Source organism: Aethina tumida, chromosome 6 (assembly GCF_024364675.1).
Source record: "Aethina tumida isolate Nest 87 chromosome 6, icAetTumi1.1, whole genome shotgun sequence".
Classification (NCBI taxonomy): Eukaryota; Metazoa; Arthropoda; class Insecta; order Coleoptera; family Nitidulidae; genus Aethina; species Aethina tumida.
This window is the reverse complement of record NC_065440.1, coordinates 15,817,604-15,844,083: the sequence shown is the minus strand read 5'-3', so window position 1 is coordinate 15,844,083 and position 26,480 is coordinate 15,817,604. Positions and strand designations below refer to the sequence as shown.

The 26,480-nt window shown below is 31.6% G+C and overlaps 2 long non-coding RNA genes across 3 annotated transcripts; both read right to left on the bottom strand.

Moving 5' to 3' along the window:
* Positions 1–21,687: 21,687 nt before the first annotated feature.
* Positions 21,688–23,451, bottom strand: LOC126265838 (uncharacterized). Its single transcript, XR_007548293.1, has 2 exons — positions 23,141–23,451; positions 21,688–23,082 (listed from the first exon to the last, which is right to left on the bottom strand). It is a non-coding gene; the product is annotated as an uncharacterized LOC126265838 (long non-coding RNA).
* An 807-nt stretch (positions 23,452–24,258) lies between these two features.
* LOC126265858 (uncharacterized) lies at positions 24,259–26,182 on the bottom strand. 2 transcript variants are annotated; one of them, XR_007548313.1, is made up of 3 exons: positions 26,146–26,182; positions 24,362–24,919; positions 24,259–24,306 (listed from the first exon to the last, which is right to left on the bottom strand). It is a non-coding gene; the product is annotated as an uncharacterized LOC126265858 (long non-coding RNA). The 2 variants fall into 2 exon arrangements; XR_007548314.1 differs by lacking the exon at positions 26,146–26,182 and adding an exon at positions 24,975–25,011.
* Positions 26,183–26,480: the final 298 nt, after the last annotated feature.

Genomic DNA, 26,480 nt, shown 5'->3' with positions numbered 1-26,480 from the left:
GTCCAGGATATTAATTATAACAAGACAAGAAATCCTCTACCAATATATAAAAAAAAAAAATTCTAAACACTTGTTATTTCTGGCTAATATCGGTACTTCAAGCTTTTATTGACTACAACATGACTGGAGATATTTATCAATATTCAAAATGTTTTGAAGAAGTTTTACTTCTGTCTCTTATTGATATTTAAAGTTTCTGTTGATTATAACAGGACTGAAAACCTTTATTAACAGTGTTATTTCTGTCTCATATTTATGTTTTAAGCTTTTATTGATTGTAACAGGACTGAAAACCTTTATCAACATCAATAAATCCTTGAAAAATGTTACTTCTGTCTCATATTGATATTTTCAGCTCTCATTGATTGTAACAAGACTGAAAACCTTTATCAACGTCCAAAAATCTTTGAAGAAGTGTTACTTCTGTCTCATATTGATATTTTCAGCTCTTATTGATTGTAACAGGACTGAAAACCTTTATCAACGTCCAAAAATCTTTGAAGAAGTGTTACTTCTGTCTTATATTGATATTTTAAGCTTCTATTGATTATAACAGGACTGAAAACCTTTATTAACGGTGTTATTTCTGTCTCATATTTATGTTTTAAGCTTTTATTGATTGTAACAGGACTGAAAACCTTTATCAGCATCAAAAAATCCTTGAAAAATGTTACTTCTGTCTCATATTGATATTTTAGGCTTTCATTGATTGTAAAAGGACTGAAAACCTTTATCAACGTCCAAAAATCTTTGAAGAAGTGTTACTCTTGTCTTATATTGATATTTAAAGCTTCTATTGATTATAACAATACTGAAACCTTTATTAACAGTGTTACTTCTGTCTCATATTTATATTTTAAGCTTTTATTGATCGTAATAGAACTGAAAACCTTTATCAGCTTCAAAAAATCCTTGAAAAATGTTACTTCTGTCTCATATTGATATTTTAGGCTTTCATTGATTGTAAAAGGACTGAAAACCTTTATCAACGTCCAAAAATCTTTGAAGAAGTGTTACTTCTATCTTATATTGATATTTAAAGCTTCTATTGATTATAACAATACTGAAACTTTTATTAACAGTGTTACTTCTGTCTCATATTTATATTTTAAGTTTTCATTGATTGTAACAGGACTGAAAACCTTTATCAACGTCCAAAAATCTTTGAAGAAGTGTTACTTCTATCTTATATTGATATTTAAAGCTTCTATTGATTATAACAATACTGAAACTTTTATTAACAGTGTTACTTCTGTCTCATATTTATATTTTAAGTTTTCATTGATTGTAACAGGCCTGAAAACCTTTATCAGCATAAAAAAATTCTTGAAAAATGTTGCTTCTGTCTCATATTGATATTTTAAGCTTTCATTGATTGTGACAGGACTGAAAACCTTTATCAACGTCCAAAAATCTTTGAAGAAGTGTTACTTCTAACTTATATTGATATTTAAAGCTTCTATTAATTGTAACAGGACTGAAAACTTTTATTAACAGTGTTATTTCTGTCTCATATTTATATTTTAAGCTTTCATTGATTGTAACAGGACTGAAAACCTTTATCAGCATCAAAAAATCCTTGAAAAATGTTACTTCTGTCTCATATTGATATTTTAAGCTTTCATTGATTGTGACAGGACTGAAAACCTTTATCAACGTCCAAAAATCCTTGAAGAAGTGTTACTCTTGTCTTATATTGATATTTTAAGCTTCTATTGTTTATAACAGGACTGAAAACCTTTATTAACAGTGTTATTTCTGTCTCATATTTATGTTTTAAGCTTTTATTGATTGTAACAGGACTGAAAACCTTTATCAACATCAAAAAATCCTTGAAAAATGTTACTTCTGTCTCATATTGATATTTTCAGCTCTCTTGATTGTAACAGGACTGGAAACCTTTATCAACGTCCAAAAATCTTTGAAGAAGTGTTACTTCTGTCTTATATTGATATTTTAAGCTTTTATTGATTATAACAGGACTGAAAACCTTTATTAACAGTGATTTCTGTCTCATATTTATGTTTTAAGCTTTCATTGATTGTAACAGGACTGAAAACCTTTATCAACATCAAAAAATCCTTGAAAAATGTTACTTCTGTCTCATATTGATATTTTCAACTCTCATTGATTGTAACAGGACTGAAAACCTTTATCAACGTCCAAAAATCTTTGAAGAAGTGTTACTTCTGTCTTATATTGAAATTTAAAGCTTCTATTAATTATAACAATACTGAAACCTTTATTAACAGTGTTACTTCTGTCTCATATTTATATTTTAAGTTTTTATTGATCGTAACAGGACTGAAAACCTTTATCAACATCTAAATATCTTTTAAAAAGTGTTACCTATGACTCATATTGTTACTTCAAGCTTTTGTTGATTATAACAAGATAGAAGCCCTTTATTAACATCCAAAAATCGTTGACTCATATTGTTACTTCAGACTTTCATTCTTATTTTTTAGGACGAAATAGTCTAGCAGTTATATTTACATAAAGTTTTGAAATGTGGTTTTTTATATTCAGGACGTGAGGTCCGCGAGATAAATTTAACTATTCGTTTATGTGTTGGAAAGATTACGATAATGATACGGTGCGATGGTGTGGTCCCATTTTTTTCCAGTCCGGTTATTTATTTATCTGCGGGGACACACTTTAAAATAGAACACTATCACAGACGCATCTCCACCTCTTCGTCGTGATCCTTACGAATTATCAAAAATGATTATCGACATCCGAACGTGATCAAAATAAAATAATCACAACAACAACAACAAAAAAAAAAATCACAATCAAAATTCCACTTGGTGGATCCGAAGCTGACGCCAGCAGATTAAAAGCGAGGGCAAATAAATAAAAGAGGCAAAAAGAAACAACGACAAACACACCCATTTAACGTTGTCCTACCGATGTTTTTTGGGGCCATTATCGCCGCAATCGCCCGAACAGATCAAGAATTCAACTGGACATATGTCTCTATGGTCTTTATTTTATTCTTTTTTTTTTTTGCCCTCTACCTACCGAAAGGTACCGAATTGATGTCCTATTAATATACAACAAATTATCAATTCAAATTCGTTCCAAATCTAATTAAATGCAACCCTATAGGCTGGCGCCTGCACGGGGACCCAGTGGCGTGCCGCAGACACCAATCGATAGCGCACCGACACGCCGTTTTTAATCGCTGATTATAGTAATTAGGGTGTATTAAAGATTGTATTAAGTGTGTTCTTTCATGCGAGCTTCGAATGGATATATTAAAGGTCGACATTAAAAATTTACTTGGGGTTTTTGGGGTTTAATTTTCATGGCGTTTCCCCCCCCCTAAACTGTGTGAAAAGTAACGTGACATGAGTTTTTGATAAAAGGGTGAAGTGATTAAATTTCTTGGTTCCTTATAAAATATAAAACTATTCTTGAATAACATTATTAATTATTGTCACCATTATTATTCAATTTTTGTTATTCAATTTATTCAAATTATATCTTTCTTGTTTCATATTTACTTAAGATTTTATGTTATTATCTTTGTTGGTAACTAATTAAATCTAACTAAAAATAGTTGTTTCTTAAATCAACATAAAAATATTCTTAAACAACAAATAATTTATTCTAATCAATATTATTTAATTGACTAAAATTAATTTGATTAATTATAATTATTGTTTGATCCTTCCTTAAGATTTTATACCATTATCTCTGTAGAAAGCTAATCAAATCTTAAATGTTTTGTTACAATTGTATTTTCTGATACTAAAAATAGTTATTCCTTAAATCAACATAAAAATATTCTTAAACAACATATAATTTATTGTAATCTGTATTATTTAAATGACTAAAACTAATTTGATTAATTATAATTATTGTTTGATCCTTTCTTAAGATTTTATACTATTATCTTTGTTGAAAACTAATTAAATCTTAAATCTTTTGTCACAATTATATTTTCTGATACTAAAAATAGTTATTCCTTAATCAACATAAAAATATTCTTAAACAACTTACAATTTATTGTAATCAATATTATTTAATTGGTTAGAACTAATTTGATTAATTATAATTATTGTTTGATCCTTTCTTAAGATTTTATACTATTATCTCTGTTGAAAACTAATTAAATCTTAAATCTTTTGTTACAGTTGTATTTTCTGATACTAAAAATAGTTATTCCTTAAATCAACATAAAAATATTCTTAAACAACATACAATTTATTGTAATCAGTATTATTTAATTGACTAAAACTAATTTGATTAATTATAATTATTGTTTGATCCTTTCTTAAGATTTTATACTATTATCTCTGTTGAAAACTAATTAAATCTTAAATCTTTTGCTACAGTTGTATTTTTTGATAGTAAAAATAGTAATTCCTTAAATTAACATGAAAAAAATTCTTAAACAACTTACAATTTATTGTAATCAGTATTATCTAATTGGCTAGAACTAATTTGATTAATTATAATTATTGCTTAACCCTTTCTTAAGATTTTATACTATTATCTTTGTTGAAAACTAATTAAATCTTAAATCTTTTGTTACAGTTATATTTTTTGATACTAAAAATAGTTATTCCATAAATCAATATAAAAATATTCTTAAACAACATACAATTTATTGCAATCTTAAGATTTTATACTATTATCTCTGTTGAAAACTAATTTAATCTTAAATCTTTTGTTACAGTTATATTTTTTGATACTAAAAATAGTTATTCCTTAAATCAATATAAAAATATTCTTAAACAACATACAATTTATTGTAATCTGTATTATTTAATTGACTAAAACTAATTTGATTAATTATAATTATTGTTTGATCCTTTCTTAAGATTTTATACTATTATCTCTGTTGAAAACTAATTTAATCTTAAATCTTTTGTTACAGTTGTATTTTCTGATATTAAAAATAGTTATTCCTTAAATCAACATAAAAATATGCTTAAACAACATATAATTTATTCTAATCAATATTATTTAATTGACTAAAACTAGTTTGATTAATTATAATTATTGTTTGATCCGTCCTTAAGATTTTATACCATTATCTCTGAAGAAAAGTAATTAAATCTTAAATCTTTTATTACAGTTGTATTTTCGGATACTTAAAAAGTTATTCTTTAAATCAACATAAAAATATTCTTAAACAACATACAATTTATTGTAATCTGTATTATTTAATTGACTAAAACTAATTTGATTAATTATAATTATTGTTTGATCCTTTCTTAAGATTTTATACTATTATCTCTGTTGAAAACTAATTTAATCTTAAATCTTTTGCTACAGTTGTATTTTCTGATACTAAAAATAGTTATTCCTTACGTCAACATAAAAATATTCTTAAACAACATACAATTTATTGTAATCAGTATTATTTAATTGACTAAAACTAATTTGATTAATTATAATTATTGTTTGATCCTTTCTAAGATTTTATACTATTATCTCTGTTGAAAACTAATTTAATCTTAAATCTTTTGTTACAGTTGTATTTTCTGATACTAAAAATAGTTATTCCTTAAATCAACATAAAAATACAACATACTGTTTATTCTTATCAGTGTTATTTCATTGACTAAAACTAATTTGATTAATTAGAATTATTGTTTGATCTTTTTTTAAGATTTTATACTATAATCTCTGTTGAAAACTAATTAAATCTTAAATCATTTGTTACAGTTGTATTTTCTGATACTAAAAATAGTTATTCCTTAAATCAACATAAAAATACAACATACTGTTTATTTTGATCAGTGTTATTTAATTGACTAAAACTAATTTGATTAATTAGAATTATTGTTTGATCCTTTTTTAAGATTTTATACTATTATCTCTGTTGAAAATTAATTAAATCTTAAATCTTTTGTATTTTCTGAGATTCTTAAACAAGATTGCAACTTGATATAAATATTATTTAATTATCTCAATTTGCCTCAGATATTTATATTGTTATGCACCATTATTATGTCAAATCAATTATACAGAAACAATTTAGTAAACACAAATATGTTGCAAATGAAATTGTATTGAATAACGTTGACAAAACATTTGTTAATAATTATATCTGATCTAGTTGCAACAAGAACTAAAACTACATTTATAACAGACGGCATATTTAATGTGCGGTGCAATGAACACCTCCTTTTTGCACTAGTTGTAACCTTTTTTCGTTTATTAATTGCATATTTAACCGTACATAATTAATATATGTATGCAGTTTCTTGTCCGTAATTACTGATTTACCATTTATCCTTGAAGTCAATTCAAATTAGAACTCTAATAACTATTAATCGCCGTTTAATTCCGCACAAAAATCTGACAGCAACGGACACATTTCGCAGAAACATGCCAACCGAATGACAAAACATTTCCAATGCGAATCCGTCCGACAATTACGAGATCGCCTCTAATCCAATCCCGTCGTTAAGAAGCCAACGCGGCTAATTGTCGATGGTTCTTGCGAAAAACATCCACACGCTAATTACCGTTAATTACGTCCAATTTAGCGTGCATGCAAATTTCATGTGACAGGTCAATTGTCCGTTTCCTTTTCGGCATTTAATCGCCGCGATCGGAAGGCGACCATCAAATTTGCCGGCGACCTTTGAGGGAAATTGTCCCGGGTGCTCTGGGTCACTTGGTGGGATGACACACATCCACTCTGTGGGAACGCGGTCGATAATATATCTCTATTTAATGCGCCCGACTAATTAAAACCGGGGCCCGGCCAAGATTTATCCCCCAACCCAAGAAAAAATGAACTCATCCACCGGGTTTTACCTGGTTTTGGGGAATCCGTTACGTGCACCCGGCGGGGGGCAGCACAAATATTTTTCGAAACGATGACAGCCCGGTTAGTTATGCCAACACCCCTCGCAGAGGGTGGCCACCGAAATATTTCGCCATATAATTTAGACTGACGCAGGGAAAACTCTTCGATTTCGTACCCGTGGCCCATTAATCATCCCCAACGCGAGTTTCCCCAACAACAACAACAACAACAACAACAACGGGGTCCGTCTGTTTACATCAAGGTAGGCAAGCGATTTAAACAAAAAATAATAAAACGAAAAACACAGAGCCGGAGGAGAAGAGGAGATGCAGGGTAAAAAACATTATAATGGGACAGTAGGCGGAGACCCATCGGTTAAAACAAATGCTCAGACCGGAGAGGCGCCACCAGAGCCAACTCAGATAAATGATGCGTTCGTGCCGGTGAAAACAGTCGACAGCATTTTTTTCGTGTAATTTATTTTTTCTCTCCGTCGCTTAGGTCGCCCCGTCCCGTCCCGTTTCCCCTGGTTTCTATTAAGTATTTATTGGTGGAATTCGTGTAAGACGATGGATCCTCATGTCGCCTACTTTGTAACCAATTAATAATCTTAATTAACGGTCGCGGTCGTGGTATTTTGTTTTTTTTTTTAAATGAAATTCGGGCCATTTTTCGGGTTGTGGGACACAAATTGACCCGTCCCGGATGGCGAGGGGTGACGCTGATTAAGTCGGAATGGTTTTAAATATGTGGCTAATTTTCAGTGTTTAAATTAGACTAATGAATAACGGAAGTTTATTTGAAAAAATAAAACTATTAAAACTTTTTTAAAAATATTTTATTGGGACACGAAGCCTTTTTTGATAACCAAAATTTTATAATCTAAACATTTTAAACAGTAAAAATAGGAAATAATACTAATTACAATAAATAGTATGTTAATTAAGAATAATTTTATGTTGATTTAAGGAATAACTATTCTTAGTATCAGAAAATACAACTGTAACAAAAGGTTTAAGATTTAATTAGTTTTCAACAAAGATAATAGTATAAAATCTTAAGAAAGGGTTAAGCAATAATTATAATTAATCAAATTAGTTCTAGCCAATTAGATAATACTGATTACAATAAATTGTAAGTTGTTTAAGAATTTTTTTCATGTTAATTTAAGGAATTACTATTTTTACTATCTGAAAATACAACTGTAGCAAAAGATTTAAGATTTAATTAGTTTTCAACAAAGATAATAGTATAAAATCTTAAGAAAGGATCAAACAATAATTATAATTAATCAAATTAGTTTTAGTCAATTAAATAATACTGATTACAATAAATTGTATGCTGACTAAGAATATTTTTATGTTGATTTAAGGAATAACTATTTTTAGTATCAGAAAATACCACTGTAACAAAAGATTTAAGATTAAATTAGTTTTCAACAGAGATAATAGTATAGAATCTTAAGAAAGGATCAAACAATAATTATAATTAATCAAATTAGTTCTAACCAATTAAATAATATTGATTACAATAAATTGTAAGTTGTTTAAGAATATTTTTATATTGATTAAGGAATAACTATTTTTAGTATCAGAAAATATAATTGTGACAAAAGATTTAAGATTTAATTAGTTTTCAACAAAGATAATAGTATAAAATCTTAAGAAAGGATCAAACAATAATTATAATTAATCAAATTAGTTTTAGTCATTTAAATAATACAGATTACAATAAATTGTATATTGTTTAAGAATATTTTTATGTTGAATTAAGGAATAACTACTTTTAGTATCAGAAAATACAACTGTAACAAAAAATTTAAGATTTAATTAGTTTTCAACAGAGATAATAGTACAAAATCTTAAGAAAGTATCAAACAATAATTATAATTAATCAAATTAGTTTTAGTCAATTAAATAATACAGATTACAATAAATTGTATGTTGTTTAAGAATATTTTTATGTTGATTTAAGGAATAACTATTTTTAGTATCAGAAAAGATTTAAGATTTAATTAGTTTTCAACAGAGATAATAGTATAAAATCTTAAGAAAGTATAATAGTATAAAGTCTTAAGAAAATATCAAATAATAATTATAATTAATCAAATTAGTTTTCGTCTATTAAATAATACTAATTACAATAAATTGTATGTGGTTTAAGAATATTTTTATGTTTATTTAAGGAATAACTATTTTTAGTATCAGAAAAGATTTAAGATTTAATTAGTTTTCAACAGAGATAATAGTATAAAATCTTAAGAAAGTATAATAGTATAAAGTCTTAAGAAAATATCAAATAATAATTATAATTAATCAAATTAGTTTTCGTCTATTAAATAATACTAATTACAATAAATTGTATGTGGTTTAAGAATATTTTTATGTTTATTTAAGGAATAATTATTTTGAATATCAGAAAATACAACTGTAACAAAAGATTTAAGATTTAATTAGTTTTCAACAGAGATAATAGTGTAAAATCTTAAGAAAGTATCAAACAGTAATTATAATTAATCAAATTAGTTCTAGTCAATTAAATAATACTGTTTACAATAAATTGTATGTTGTTTAAGAATATTTTTATGTTGATTTAAGGAATAACTATTTTTAGTATCAGAAAATACAACAAAAGATTTAAGATTTAATTAGTTTTCAACAGAAATAATAGTACAAAATCTTAAGAAATGATAAAACAATAATTATAATTAATCAAATTAAATTAGCCAATTAAATAATACTGATTACAATAAATTGTATGTTATTTAAGAGTATTTCTATGTTGATTTAAGAAATAACTTTTTGAATATCAGAAAATAAAACTGTAATAAAGGATTTAAGATTTAATTAGTTTTCAACAGAGATAATAGCATAAAATTTTAAGAAAGGGTCAAACGATAATTATATTTAATCAAATTAGTTCTAGTCAGTTGAATAATACTCATTTCAATAAATTGTATGTTGTTTAAGAATATTTTTTTTATGTATTTAAGAAAATATTAAATTCAGAAAATAACAAAGAATTATATATTAACTTAGAAATAAATTTTTAATATCAGGTATCACCAAGTTTGACAAATGCAAATTATTAAATAATAAAACCTTTCTAAAATAGTTATTATAAAAAAACACTACAAACTGTTAGGTGCACACTTGATTACAATAATTTGTAAGCTATTAAGATTGCACTCTAAGATATTGTTACAAAGTTACAATTACTGTATAAGTACTGTAGTTTCGTCAGAATAATATATTTATGACTTTATTTCCCCATAATCAATACGTTGGAAATCTAAATATTGCTAAAAACAGTGTTTAATTTTTTTGTGTTTAACTTTCGAATAATCCTGCGATACACCCCGATTACGTGACACAACAGGACCACCCGTCGTCCAGTTTCGGGTCACAGGTCGCACGTACCCCGACTCTCTCGCTCATTAAATGGCGTATGCAAAATGACCGGTCCGAACATGAGAAACTGGGTACGCGTCCGTCGGCACACAAAGTTGCCGGGACATTAATATTCAACTAGTATAAATATGTATGAGTGATGACAGGTCGGTATTAAACGGTCAATTACGATTATAGTTAATTCCGATGAAGTTTTAATTGAATACATCCATCAGGTCCGTGTAATAAATACTAATATCCGATATTGAGAGCTAAATCTGGACCTGCATTTACATGTTTCGTGCTCGAGACGCACGCACAAAAATTATTTATTTTACGCCAGCAACAACGAAAAAATTAGATGTTAATTAACGTGTTTATTATGCATTTTTTTCTTCTTGATTATCGGCGTTATTAATTTTAATTAGCACCGTTGCTGTGAGACTTTTCCGTAATACGTCGATAAAATTTGATTCATTCGACCCATAAATTACGTGGCCATAATTTATATCTTCATTTCGTGGATCACCCAGGTATTGATGGGAGAATGTTTCCCGAGTTAAATGGCCGAACGTTTTTCGACAGAGGCGACTCGATACGTTTCGTTTAATTGGTTATGAATATTTATTCGGGTATTCGGGACGGTGTTCACACTGCGAACGTAATGGGTCGTGTTGTTTGCGAAATGGGTTTGGTCTTTTGTTTGTTGCGGGGAATACGGATTTAATGCGGTTTAAGGAAGTCGATTAAACTTTAATGTTTCCCATTTATCTTCGGGAACCTAATCAAAATTTTGGTTTTTTAATTTATGAATTTGTCATACTTCAAATATTTCAAAACCTCAAACTTAAATCGATAAATTTCTGTTATTTAGAAAATTTATAATTAAATTTGAACATGTAAAACTAAACATTTTTATATATAACTTTAAATTTTTCAAACTTCAAACTTAGATACATAAAATGTAATTAATTTTTTAATAAACTTTCTGTATAATTTTACATGTTTCTGACCTCAAACCTAGATACTGTAAGATTTTGTCATTTACTGTAAAATTTAGTCATTTTAAGTGTATAACTTCTAATGTTTCAAACCTTAAACCTAGACACAATAAAATTGTGTCATTTAGAAACCTTATATCAATTTGAAAAGTTTGTTACTTTCAGAAATTAAAGAATCAGCATAAAATATAAAATCTTCTAAACTTCTAAATGTATAACTTCTAATGTTTCCAACCTTAAACCTAGACACAATAAAATTGTGTCATTTAGAAACCTTATATCAATTTGAAATGTTTGTTACTTTCAGAAATTAAAAAATCAGCATAAAATATAAAATCTTCTAAACTTTTAAATGTATAACTTCTAATGTTTCAAACCTTAAACCTAGACACAATAAAATTGTGTCATTTAGAAACCTTATATCAATTAGAAATGTTCGTAACTTTCAGAAATTAAAGAATCATTATAAAATATAAAATCTTCTAAACTCTTAAATGTATAACTTCTAATGTTTTAAACCTTAAACCTAGACACAATAAAATTGTGTCATTTAGAAACCTTATATCAATTAGAAATGTTCGTAACTTTCAGAAATTAAAGAATCAGCATAAAATATTAAATCTTCTCAGGTTTTAAATGTATATCTTCTAATGTTTCAAACCTTAAACCTAGACACAATAAAATTATGTCATTTAGAAGCCTTGTGTCAATTTGAAATATTCTTAACTTAAAGAATCAGTAAAATATATAAAATCTTTTGAACTCTTAAATGTATTGAAATGTTCATAACTTTCAGAAATTAAAGAATTAGCATAAAATATAAAATCTTCTAAAGTTTTAAATGTATTATTATTACATTTCAAACCTTAAACCTAGATACTATAAAATTCTGTCATTTGGAATCTTTGTTTTTAAATGTATGACTGTGACATCATTATCCTCATCTCGAATAGAATACTTAATTATTTATGAACATAAAGTGCTCTGTAAGTACCCCCACCAAAAGCAATGGTACCATCATTTCATCTCGATTAAAAATCGGTACGTCACTGCCGATTATGATCGTTCCCGAAAAAACGGACGTGTTTACGTGTAAATGGTGGCCCCGTCTGTGCGGTGCCACCTCAACGCCCCGTTCGCGGGCAGAGTACCCGGAGCCCCGTCTTGCTGCGCCACGGAGACCTCCCAGTACGCGGGTACGGTTTATTTGGCCACGGACGGCGCGCAACCGGTGATTATGCCGTCCGGCCCTCCGATATACATTAAACCACCTTGTTAGTGTGCCAACGACTGCAGTGGTACCTCGGGGGGGAACACCATGGGAATTTTAATGCGTCACGTCAAATCTGGACATGCAGGAAGACAAATTTTATTATTATCCTTATTGATTTTGTGTTTTTCCTCCCCAAAACTCAGCTCGTCAAAACTCAAACCGAAGACAATAAACTTGAGTATCCGACCTTGTGCCTTTGCATTTAAAATTTACGAGTGTGTTAACACGTATCGCGTCACTTGAAATTCAAGATGTACGCCACTTAAATATATAACAAAAATTACATTGTTTTCGTCGCATTAATCAAGTCACATCAAGGTACGGTGCCGCCTCAAACGTGAAAAGCCTGATTAAGAACCACCGAACGCAGTAGCCGGTACGAACGGCAGAAATACAAATTTCCGTGACCGGTTCCCGGAACCCTGCATGTTTTTAACAGGTGCGCAAAGCTTTACGATCGTGCTCACTTATTGTGTTCTAATGTACCGTACGAGTCTCTAATCTTAACAACTTCGAAAGTGTTGTCTTGGTAATTTACTCAAAGAATTGATAATGTGGGAACTGAGGTCGTCATTCAAGGTACTGTCTAGATTTTGAATAGACAGTTTAAAAGTCAGTTGGAATGGGGAAGAAGTAGTACCTTTGAATCTTCCACTTCACCTCTTCGTTCTTCATTTTGGAGTACCCAATAGTCAAAGAACACTCTAAGTCTTCAAAGGTCAAGCTCATTTGGCATGCAAAATAATTTAAACTAGTAGTACCAATTATGTCTTCTTTGGTGTTTAAGGTTTACCCTTCAATCAATTTTCTTAGTACCTAATAATAATAATAATAATAAAGTCAGATAAGTAGTTCATTTATATTTTATTTATACCTCTTGGGGGTCCTTGTTAGTAGAACAGGCAGTTCTCCCGTGACATGCGAGGAGCAGATTGTTATTACATTAAAACGCCCAAGGCAGAGGCCACCGACTAACTTAATGCCTTTCTATCTGCCTCCTCCTCCTTCGGTCGCGCTCTTGCTACGCTTAAATTATCACATTGTGTAATGGATCGTGATTTAGTGAAAAATCAGTTGTTAACGTTACGACTTCCTTGTTTATCTCTGCGATACGATCGATTTAAAGAAGTGATGCTAGAAAGTTTTTTTTCATTATCTCAATCGTATTATTAATTTTTTCATTAGTTTGAAATTGATGGACTGATTAGATTTTATGTTTGTAATATTGAAACTAAGGGGCAACGATTAATAGCTTTAGACAAGGTTGATTATCCAATTAGGGAATATTTATAAGAAAAATAATATTTATAATAATAATGGTAATATGTGGAAGAAGCTAAAGACCTTAAGAAGCGGAGTAAATGAAAGGAGTTAGATGGATCTAAATAATCTGAATTGATGAAAGAAAGTGATGATGTTACAACGGAATATAAAACATCTAAAATCTGGTTAAACAAAACACAATTATATAAAAATGAAAATATCAAATAGAAAGTCCAATTCTTATGTCGTATCTTTAATACTAGAAGGGTTGAAAGGGGTGCTAGAGGTAAAAACATTAGAGAAGATTGAGTATCTAGTTAGGAAAAGTATATATGAAATGTAATATTTATAATAATAATTATAAGAAGTGGAAGAAGCTAAAGACCTTAAGAAGAGGAGAAAATGAAAGGAGTTAGATGGATTTAAATAATCTGAATTGATGAAAGAAAGTGTTGATGTTAAAAAGGAATCTAAAACATCTAAAACCTGGTTAAACCAAACACAATTATACAAAAATGAAAATATCAAATAGAACGTCCAATTCTTACGTCGTATCTTTAAGACTAGAAGGGATGAAAGGGGTGCAAAGGTAAAAACAATAGAATAGGTTGATTATTCAGTTGGGAAATGTATATATGAAATACAAAAACGAAAATATCAAATAGAAAGTCTAATTCTTACGTCGTATCTTTAAGACTAGAAGGGATGAAAGGGGTGCAAAGGTAAAAACAATAGAATATGTTGATTATTCAGTTGGGAAATGTATATATGAAATACAAAAACGAAAATATCAAATAGAAAGTCCAATTCTTACGTCGTATCTTTAAGACTAGAAGGGATGAAAGGGGTGCAAAGGTAAAAACAATAGAATAGGTTGATTATTCAGTTGGGAAATATATATATGAAATACAAAAACGAAAATATCAAATAGAAAGTCCAATTCTTACGTCGTATCTTTAAGACTAGAAGGGATGAAAGGGGTGCAAAGGTAAAAACAATAGAATAGGTTGATTATTCAGTTGGGAAATGTATATATGAAATACAAAAACGAAAATATCAAATAGAAAGTCCAATTCTTACGTCGTATCTTTAAGACTAGAAGGGATGAAAGGGGTGCAAAGGTAAAAACAATAGAATAAGTTGATTATTCAGTTGGGAAATGTATATATGAAATATGATATTTATAATAATAAAGGAAAGAAGTGAAAGAAACTGAAGACCTTAAGAAGAAAAGAAAATGAAAGGAGCTAAATAATCTGAATTGATTAAGAAAGCTTCTAATTCATCTAAAACTTGATTAAACCAAACACAATTATACAAAAAAAAGTCAAGTTCAATGTCCAAATTGTACGTCATATCTTAGAAGATAAAGGCATTTTGACAAGCTGAAAAAATGAAGAGTTAGGTAGATCTAAATAATCCAAATTAATAAAAGGAAATGCTGATGTTAATAAAGAATCTAAATCATCCAAACCTTGTTGTAACTAAACACAATTACATAAAAAATAAGGACGTTAATTTGGGTGGTGCGTTCGAAACCGTAAGGGGATAAAGTGGGCAAAACCTAATAACACAAGAGCAGGCTCAATATCTAATTAGGAAAGTTTTACACAAAACCCCCAATCATAGCTACCAACAACGGAAACCAACAATCACCGGTTTCACGACCATTGTGCGAAGCCAGGCATGTGTTTTAACGCTATTACCCGTCCAGGTAAAAACACCAGATATCGAAACAAACACCCGATCGTCGCAATTATCCAGACCGCAGAAACTGTCGTGCGGCGCAACACTTTCGGACCGGTCGTACGAACTGCGGGGAAAAGAAATTACGGCGACGCGATGCGTTGGTCGCCTAGTCAATAACAAAAGAGCCCAGGCTTGTTTTTGTTCATTTTTTTAACGGTTACCATATGCCAGTCAAAGTAGACCGGCAATTTGTGGCTTACCGCAGGACAATGCAGTCAACGAGGCCTGTGGGAAAACGGTAATAAATAAAATGCAAGGCCAAGTGGGTCGACTAATGAGCCAAAAATTGTATGAAATTAACTTATTCAACGTACGAAAGTGGCCAGGCCGATTCCGGCAACGGGGTCAAAGATCCTGCGACACGTCCTCCTAGGCCGGACCAAAATATTAAACCGTGTGGACTAATTAAAGCCAGGACAATCTCGAGTCCCCGATGCGTCCGAAGCCGGTCATTATCGACGAGATTTATTGTCCGTTAGAAAGAGAAAGGACACGGATAGAGACATCAATTTTCCCATCAATTTCCTAGGATTTATGATGCCAATCGTGGCGGACGAATGTGAAAATGGTTGCGTAAGATGGTAATTCGATCGGGTGGGCTTGTGTAGCTTTCGTAATAATTAGATCGGAGCTAATAACTTTATTCTTTTTTTAAAATACGGATGCCCACAGGTATCATAAATAATCCGTAATTGAAACCAATAACGGGTGAGACCGTTGCCCAATTTGAATTTCGTAGACCACCTAGATTAGGATCGTGAGTCGAAGTCGTCGTTATTCTCGTCCGAATTCACGATTAAGATGTTTAGGAAGAAATTAATTTAGACTGTGTCGTTTTAGAAATTTTAATGCTCAAAGACATTAACTACAAACTACAACAAGCACTTAGAATTTTTGAAATACATTGTTACTTCAATTCTTCATATCTTCTTTACTATTATATCTTCCTTTGATTGTTTAATATATGTTATTTAGACTTACTTATTCAGATATTTTTAAAAATCTTACAATCTTCCATTTGTCAACTTTCCAAGTTTATTCCTGTAGACTCTAATCCTTCGATTTTCTTCCAACAATTTCGATTCTTCAGTCCTTCAATTTTATTCATCTAATCTTCCAATTTTATTTCTCGACTCCCCAATTCTGCAATTCTAATTGAAGGATTATTCATCCAATACTCCAATTTTATTCATTTAGTCCCTAATTCCATTCTTCAATTTTACTACTTCAGTTATTGGTCTATCTTATCTCCAATTCCACAATCTCCAATTTTATTCCTTAAATTCTTCAGTTTTATTCATCCATATCTCAAATTTTATTTATCCATTTTTTCAATTTTATTCATTCAATTGTAGTCATCCAAAATTTCAATTTTAATCATCTAATTCTCGAGTTTTATTTCTCTACTCTCCAATACTACAATATTCTAAATTTTATTCCTCTAATCCTTCCAACTTTCTTCATCCAATGCTCCAATTTTATTAACCCAATCTCTAATTCTCCAATTCTTCAATTTATTACTTCAATAATATTTTAATTGCAAACATCTTAAATCCTACAATCTCCAATCTTCAAATTTCCAATTTGCCAATTCTCCAATTTTATTTCTACAGCCTCTAATCCTCCAATTTTATTCCAGCCAGCTCCAATTCCCTAATGTTTCAAATTTATTCCTCTAATCCTTAAACTTTCTTAAATCAGTCCTCTAATTGTATTCTTCAATTTTATTACTTCAATAATGTTATTTCAATTATCCAAATCTTCAATCTGTGTACTCTTCAAGTTTCTAATTTTCCAATTTTATTCCAGTCCAATTCTTCAATCCTTCAATTGTATTCCACCATTGTTTCAATTTTTTTAATCTACTCCTCCAGTTTTATTTCTCCGCTCTCCAATACAGCAATTTTCTAAATTTTATTCCTCTAATTCTTTAACTTTCTTCATCCAATCTCTAAATCTTCAATTTATTACCTCAATAATTATTTTAATCTTCAATCCTAGAATCTCCAATCGTCAAATTTCCAATCCGCCAATTCTCCAATTTTATTCTTACAGTCTCTAATCCTCTAGATTTCTTCCAGGAATCTCCAATTCCTTATCCTTTGAAATTTATTCCTTTAAACCTTCAACTTTCTTCATGCAATCCTCTAATTCTATTAATCCAATATGTAATTCTTCTATTCGTCAATTTTATTACTTCAATAATGTTATTTAAATTATCTCCAATTCTCTATTCTTCAATCTGTGTACTTTCCAAGTTTATTAGTATAGTTTCTAATCCTCCAATTTTAATCCAACAATCTCTAATTATTCGATCCTTTAATTTAATTCCTCTAATTCTTGAATTTTATTCATCCAATTCTCTAATTTTATTTCTCTACTCTCAAATTCCTCAATTTTATTTCTTCAATAATATTGTTCTTTTAATTATCTCCATTTCTACAAACTTCCAATTTTATTCATCAAAACAATCAATTTTTTTCCTCTAATATTCCAATTTTATTTCTCTAATCCTTCAATTTTATTGCTTCAATAATATTGTTATATCAATTATATCCAATCCTATAATTATTCCTGCAATTTTAATCCTCTAATTTTATTCCACCAATTTCCAAACCTCTAATTTTACTCATCCAATCTCCACTTTTCTAATTTTTCTACCTTCAATCCTTCAATTCTCCCGTCAATTTGATTTTTCCAATATGCACTCTTCCTGTCCTTCCACTTTATTCATTCAATCCTCCAAATTTATTCACTAATTTCTAATTCTTCAATTTTTCAATTTGGTACTTCAATCTTCCATTTTCCACTCGTTCACTATACAAATCTCCAATATTGTTGATACCTTTAATACTTCTGATAATATTGATAGAGTTGATAGAGGATTGAAAAGGTTAATCCTGTTGATAGTGTCAATTTCAACTTCAGTTGGAAGGTCAAGGTCAAGTGCAAATTCAAGTTTAAATTGTCAAAACTCCAATTCTCCAATCTTTCATTTTCCATTAACATTGACACTTTGACATCTTCCAGATTTATTCTCTTTGGGGTATCTTTGATGACTTGTTTAATTATCTTAAGAAACTGTTTGTGTCCTTGTTGCCACTTCGTATTACAACACACCCAACTAAAAATACACACAAGACAAATTGCGAAGACCAAAAGCAACAAAGAAGACCAAAGCAAAGACAAAAAAAAAAAAAAATGCAACAAAACAACAGAGGAACGATTCGTAGTAAGATTCAAACAGCGTGTCCTTCCCAGATAGAAATCTCATGCGAGCCCGTTCTCAAAGAAGAGCCGTCGTTGTTAAATGATACTGCAAATAGTCGTCCAATTTGCGGTGGACGATCGCGTGCCAAAAATTTTTCCCGTACCGACATAACGAAATGAATGCGATGCTTAATGCGCGTCGTCGGACACATTTCATACTAGATTAAGTGATGAAAGAACGCCGTTTGTCAGGCCCATTTTATTATTAGACCCCGTTCGCAGCCCGCTGGCCGGACGCTGCCGCGGACTAATTGCCCTCGCCCGCAAAAATTAACGTTTATTACAATTTAAATGGCTCCGCGTAAAATTAGACGTGCTATATTCGGTGCACCGCACGTACGTAACGCAGAAGCAGAAATGGAACGGGGCCCCGTCCGGGCCGCACTCACTTTCGCGTGCACCGATTGTCGACGAAATAAGGAGACGTAAATCAATCCGCCGAAGAAGTAATTTTCGTTGCGCAGCCGGTACTTCCGCGCGATAAAGTCGTGAAGGAGCAGCGCCTATAAATGATTCAGCGGTTCTTGGCGATGAACGTGCTCCATAAAGCTGATTATCTGTCTCCCGTTCCCGTCAGCCCATACAAAATTTAATCAAAAAACCAACAGCATAATTCGATAGAACAACATCCTGAAACAGAAACCCGGAGAATGCGACGAACGGAGCGGAGAAGCTGCGCCACCGTGGGGCGAACGTCGGGATCTCAGTTTCAGAGTCGGGAGGTTAATATGGATTTCAAGATGTGACGTGAAAGTGATTAATTTCAGGCATTTAATTATACATTGGATTTAAAGTTATCACATCTTAAAAGAAGAATTAATAAATTGTTAGATTAATTCCTGGAACAAAAAGACAGAAGAAGCAAGACAGTAGAAGCAAGACAGAAGGAAGAAGAAGCAAGATAGAAGAAGCAAGTCAGAAAAAGCAAGACAGAAGAAGGAAGGCAGAAGAGGAGACACAGAAGAAGGAAGATAGAAGAAGGAAGGCAGAAGAAGGAAGACAGAAGAAGGAAGACAGAAGAAGAAAGATAGAAGAAGGAAGGCAGAAGAAGAGACACAAAAGAAGAAAGACAGAATAAAGAAGACAGAAGAAGGAAGGCAGAAGAAGGAAGACAGAAGAAGCAAGACAGAAGAAGGTAGATAGAAGATGGAAGACAGATGAACGAAGCCAGATGTAGGAAGACGGAAGAAGAAAGACAGATGAAGGAAGATAGATGCAGAAAGACAGATGAAGGAAGACAGATGCAGGAAGACTGATGTAGGAAAACATAAGAAGGAAGACAAAGGTAGGAGGATAAATTCGAGAACACAGATGTAAGAAGATAGATGAAGGAAGACAGATAAAGGAACATAGATGCAGGAAGTCAAAAGACGGAAGACGGATGAAGGAAGGAAGACAGATGGAGGAAGACAGCTAAAGGAAGGAAGATTGATGAAGGAAGCTAGATGAAGGAGGCTAGATGAAGGAAGAAAGACAGATGTAGGAAGACAGATGAAGAAAGCCACATGAAGGAAGATATATGTAGGAAGACTGAAGAAGAAAGATATATGTAGGAAGACGGAAGAAGAAAGACATAAGTAGGAAGATAGATGTAGGAAGATAAATGAAGGAAGATAAAAGAAGGAAGACAGATTTAGGAAGACATATATAGGAAGATGGAAGAAGGAAGACAGATGTAGGAAAACAGAAGAAGACAGATGCAGGAAGACAGATGAAAGAAGACAGATTAAGGAAGACAGGTGAAAGAAGACATATGCAGGAAGACAAATGTAGGAAGATAGATGAAGGAAGACAGATGTAGGAAGACAGATGTAGGAAAACAGAAAAAGGAAGGAAGACAGATGAAGGAAGGAAGACAGATGTAGAAAGCTAGATGAAGGAAAATATATGTAGGAAGACGGAAGAAAAAGACATATGTAGGAAAACAGGCGGATGAAAGAAGACTGATAAAAGAAGCCAGATAATAGAAGACAAATGTAGAAAGAGAGATGAAGGAACACATATGAAGGAAGACATATGAAGAAAGCTAGATGAAGGAAGATATATGTAGGAAGATGGAAGAAGAAGACAGATGTAGGCAGACAGATGTAGAAATATAGATGCAGGAAGACAGATGAAGGAAGGAAGGCGGATGAAGGAAGGTGGATGAAGGAAGGAAGTCAGATGAAGGAAAATATATGTAGGAAGATGGAAGTTAGATGTAAGAAGACAGATGAAGGAAGTCAGAATAAGAAAGCCAGATGAAGGAAGACTGATGAAGGAAGCTAGATGAAGGAGGCTAGATGAAGGAAAAAAGATAGATGTAGGAAGACAGATGTAGGAAGACAGATGTAGGAAGACAGATGAAGAAAGCCACATGAAGGAAGATATATATAGGAAGACTGAAGAAGAAAGATATATGTAGGAAGACGGAAGGACATATGTTTGAAGACGAAAGAAGAAAGACATATGTAGGAAGTGAGATGAAGGAAGCAAAACACAAGAACAACTCATTACCACCATAGTTTTTAAAACACGATGTTCAATATATTTAATCAGTATAAACAAATGAGGAAATTTCAATTTGTCCACACAAATCCGCAGCTCACCTCCACTGTGTACAGTGCGGGAGAGAGACGGTGTCCTTTCCGCGTTTAGCAGTTTTTGCGGCGGCAGCGGCGCTTCGCTGCGGCGTCGGCTGTTGACGCGACGCCAGGCGCCTCGATGCGACGCGCCCCCGTCCCGCCGCGCCGCTCACGCTCCCCCCTAACGTTCGGGCGGCGGCAACCGCCCGGGCCCCGGCACTAGCTGCGGAGTTTTATTGCCGCCCGTTCCGACGTGGGGGGACGAAGCGCCGCGCGCTCAATGAACGGCGATGGATAATAAACTGACGGGGGCATTATGGATGGAAGAACAATTTTCGGTTTTTTTTAATTCTTTACCACATTGTATTTTATTATTTGTTTATAGAAATAAATACACGAATGATATGGTAAATTGTATTTTATTGTTTTATTTGAAAATGGTTCACATTTCATTTGTTTGTCATAAAATTTTCCAGTCCAAATTCGTATTTCTAGATTCAGTTTAAATTCAACTTTCTGACGGTTGCTTGTCAATTGCTGGTAATTACTTTGGGAGAAATGTATTTGAAGAATTTTTCAATAGACTGTCCTCGATTGTCGTCATATCTTTTCAATGTGCACAATTGCTTAACTTCCAATCTACTTGTTTAAGTTCTAAACAAGAAATTGAAAGCTAAGCAATTCTACACATTGAAGATGATATGATGACAAAAACGGAAAGTGTATTGTAAAATCCCTCAATACACCCCTTCAAAAAAATTAACGAAAATTTAGATACACGTAATTATTTTGAGGGGGTGCATTTGAAGACTTTTCAATACACCTCCCAATTGAGCCGTCATATCTTTAACGTGCACAATTGCCTAACTTCCAATCCTACACATGAAAGATACGACTACACAACTGAAAGGTATATTGAAAGAGTCCTCAGCACACCCCGATCAAAAAATTAATGAAAATTTAAATTCACGTAATTATTTTGAGAGGGTGCATTTGAAGAATTTTTCAATAGACCGTCCCAAGTTTGTCGTCATATCTTTTTAATGTCCATAAAGGCTTAGCCTACATTGTGCTTGTTTAGTTTCTAAACAAGCAAAATGACAGCTAAGCCCTCATGAACAATAAAGATGATGTGACGAAAAAGTTGGAAAGTATATTGTAAAATTCCTCAATACATCCTCCCAGAATAATTAATGGGAATTTAAAATTTCACGTAATTATTTTGAGAGGGTGTATTTGAAGAATTTTTCAATAGACTGTCCCTAGTTTGCCGTCATATCTTTTTAATGTCCATGAAGGCTTAGCCTACATTGTGCTTGTTTAGTTTCTAAACAAGCAAAATGACAGCTAAGCCCTCATGAACAATAAAGATGATGTGACGAAAAAGTTGGAAAGTATATTGTAAAATTCCTCAATACATCCTCCCAAAATAATTAATGGGAATTTAAAAAATTTCACGTAATTATTTTGAGAGGGTGTATTTGAAGAATTTTTCAATAGACTTTCCGCGTTCGCCGTCATATCTAATTATGTACAACTACTTAGATTACAATCTGCTTGTTTAACTTTTGAGCAATCAAAATGAAACCTAAGCAGTTATTCATAATACAGGTATGACGAAAAAGTTGGAAAGTATATTGTAAAAATCCTCAATACACCCTCTCAAAAAATTATCAGTTTGTTACTCTATAAATAACCATAGCAATCTACAAGTCTAATATTTCCGTACATAAATCGAATTTCTTCTATTTCTGTATGTCCTCATAACCACTTTTAGCTTCCTGATATTTCTTGAGGTCTAAAAATTATATTTAATTAATATCTTTTATAATCAAAAAAAATCTATAAGAAATTACCTGGTCACACTTTGCTTTGTTCATGTTTAGTGCAAGACTTTCATGAGGTGGCACATGTTGAGCAACCATTTACTGGAACAACTGGCAATTACACTTCTTGGTTCTGATCAACAAATGTTTGTTACTTCATGTGTAACCATGGCAACCAATAATTTTTCCATAGGAGACTTGTTTTCTAAGAAGGCATTGCAACCAAAGTTTTTCCCTCCATAATTCAAATATGTCCTACGTTTCTGTATATCTTTACAACAATTTTTAGCTTCCTGCTACTTGTTGGACATTTTCTTAACTTTACCCTAATTATTTTGAAAGGGTGTAATTGGTGAATTTTCCAACACATTTTTCGTGCTTCCTGTCATCATTTTATTGTACCCAATTGCTTTACTTACAATTTAATTGTTTAAATTTCAAACCATTAAAATGTAAGCAAAGCAACTAGGTGCAAGAAAATTGATATGACCAAAAAGCAAAAAAAAGTGTGTTGTAAATGCACCAACACACCCTCACAAAACAATTAAGGAAAAGCTTAATTTTGGATGAAGACTTCTTCTGGGGTCTAAAAATTATATTTATGTAAACTGTTTTACAATCAAAAAGCATAAGAAATTACCTGGTCACACTTTGCTTTGTTCATGTTTAGTGCAAGACTTTCATGAGGTGGCACACATTGAGCAATCATTTACTGGAACAACTGGCAACCACACTACTTGGTTCTGATCAACAAATGTTTGTTACTTCATCTGTAACCATGGTAACCAATAATTTTTCCATAGGTGACTTGTTTTCTAAGAAGGCATTGCGACTAAAGTTTTTCCCTCCATAATTCAAATATGTCCTACGTTTCTGTATATTTTTACAACAATTTTTAGCTTCCTGCTACTTGGTGACATTTTCTTAACTTTACCCTATTATTTTGAAAGGGTGTAATTGATGAATTTTCCAACACATTTTTCGTGCTTCCTGTCATATCATTTTATTGTACCCAATTGCTTTACTTACAATTTAATTGTTTAAATTTCAAACCATTAAAATGTAAGCAAAGCAACTAGGTGCAAGAAAATTGATATGACCAAAAAGCAAAAAAAAGTGTGTTGTAAATGCACCAACACACCCTCACAAAACAATTAAGGAAAAGCTTAATTTTGGATAAAGACTTCTTCTGGGGTCTAAAAATTATATTTATGCAAACTGTTTTACAATCAAAAAGCATAAGAAACTTACCTGGGTCACACTTTGCTTTGTTCATGTTCATTGCAAGACTTTCATGAGGTGGCACACATTGAGCAACCATTGACTGGAACAACTGGCAACCACACTACTTGGTTCTGATCAACAAATGTTTGTTACTTCATGTGTAACCATGGCAACCAATAATTTTTCCATAGGTGACTTGTTTTCTAAGAAGGCATTGCGACCAAAGTTTTTCCCTCCATAATTCAAATATGTCTTACGTTTCTGTATGCCTTTACAACCATTTTTAGCTTCCTGCCACTTGTTGACATTTTCTTAACTTTACCCTAATTATTTTGAAAGGGTGTAATTGGTGAATTTTCCAACACATTTTCCGTGCTTCCTGTCATATCATTTTATTGTACCCAATTGCTTTACTTACAATTTAATTGTTTAAATTTCAAACCATTAAAATGTAAGCAAAGCAACTAGGTGCAAGAAAATTGATATGACCAAAAAGCAAAAAAAAGTGTGTTGTAAATGCACCAACTCACCCTCACAAAACAATTAATGAAAAGCTTAATTTTGGATAAAGACTTCTTCTGGGGTCTAAAAATTATATTAATGTAAACTCTTTTACAATCAAAAAGCATAAGAAACTTACCTGGGTCACACTTTGCTTTGTTCATGTTCATTGCAAGACTTTCATGATGTGGCACACATTGAGCAATCATTTACTGGAACAACTGGCAACCACCAGTACTTGGTTCTGATCAACAAATGTTTGTTACTCATGTGTAACCATGGCAACCAATAATTTTTCCATAGGTGACTTGTTTTCTAAGAAGGCATTGCGACCAAAGTTTTTCCCTCCATAATTCAAATATGTCTTACGTTTCTGTATGCCTTTACAACCATTTTTAGCTTCCTGCCACTTGTTGACATTTTCTTAACTTTACCCTAATTATTTTGAAAGGGTGTAATTAGTGAATTTTCCAACACATTTTCCGTGCTTCCTGTCATATCATTTTATTGTACCCAATTGCTTTACTTACAATTTAATTGTTTAAATTTCAAACCATTAAAATGTAAGCAAAGCAACTAGGTGCAAGAAAATTGATATGACCAAAAAGCAAAAAAAAGTGTGTTGTAAATGCACCAACTCACCCTCACAAAACAATTAATGAAAAGCTTAATTTTGGATAAAGACTTCTTCTGGAGTCTAAAAATTATATTAATGTAAACTCTTTTACAATCAAAAAGCATAAGAAACTTACCTGGGTCACACTTCGCTTTGTTCATGTTCATTGCAAGACTTTCATGAGTTGGCACACATTGAGCAACCATTTACTGGAACAACTGGCAACCACACTACTTAGTTCTGATCAACAAATGTTTGTTACTTCATCTGTAACCATGGTAACCAATAATTTTTCCATAGGTGACTTGTTTTCTAAGAAGGCATTGCGACTAAAGTTTTTCCCTCCATAATTCAAATATATCTTACGTTTCTGTATATCTTTACAACCATTTTTAGCTTCCTGCCACTTGTTGACATTTTCTTAACTTTACCCTAATTATTTTGAAAGGGTGTATTTGGAGAATATTTACAATATAATTGTTTAAATTTCAACCATTAAAATGTAAGAGCAAAGCTACTAGGTTCAAGAAAATTGATGACAGAAAAGCAAAGAAAGGTGTGTTGTAAATGCACCAACACACCATCACAAAACAACAATTAAGGAAAAGCTTAATTTTGGATAAAGACTTCTTCTGTGGTCTAAAAATTATATTTATGCAAACTGTTTTACAATCAAAAAGCATAAGAAACTTACCTGGGTCACACTTTGCTTTGTTCATGTTCATTGCAAGACTTTCATGATGTGGCACACATTGAGCAACCATTTACTGGAACAACTGGCAACCACACTACTTGGTTCTGATCAACAAATGTTTGTTACTTCATGTGTGACCATGGTAACCAATAATTTTTCCATAGGAGACTTGTTTTCTAAGAAGGCATTGCCTCCAAAGTGTTTCCCTCCTTAATTCATATATGTCTTACGTTTCTATGTACCTTTACAACCAATTTTAGCTTCCTGCTACTTGTTGACATGTTCTTAACTTTACCCTAATTATTTAGAAAGGGTGTATTTGGAGAATTTTTCAA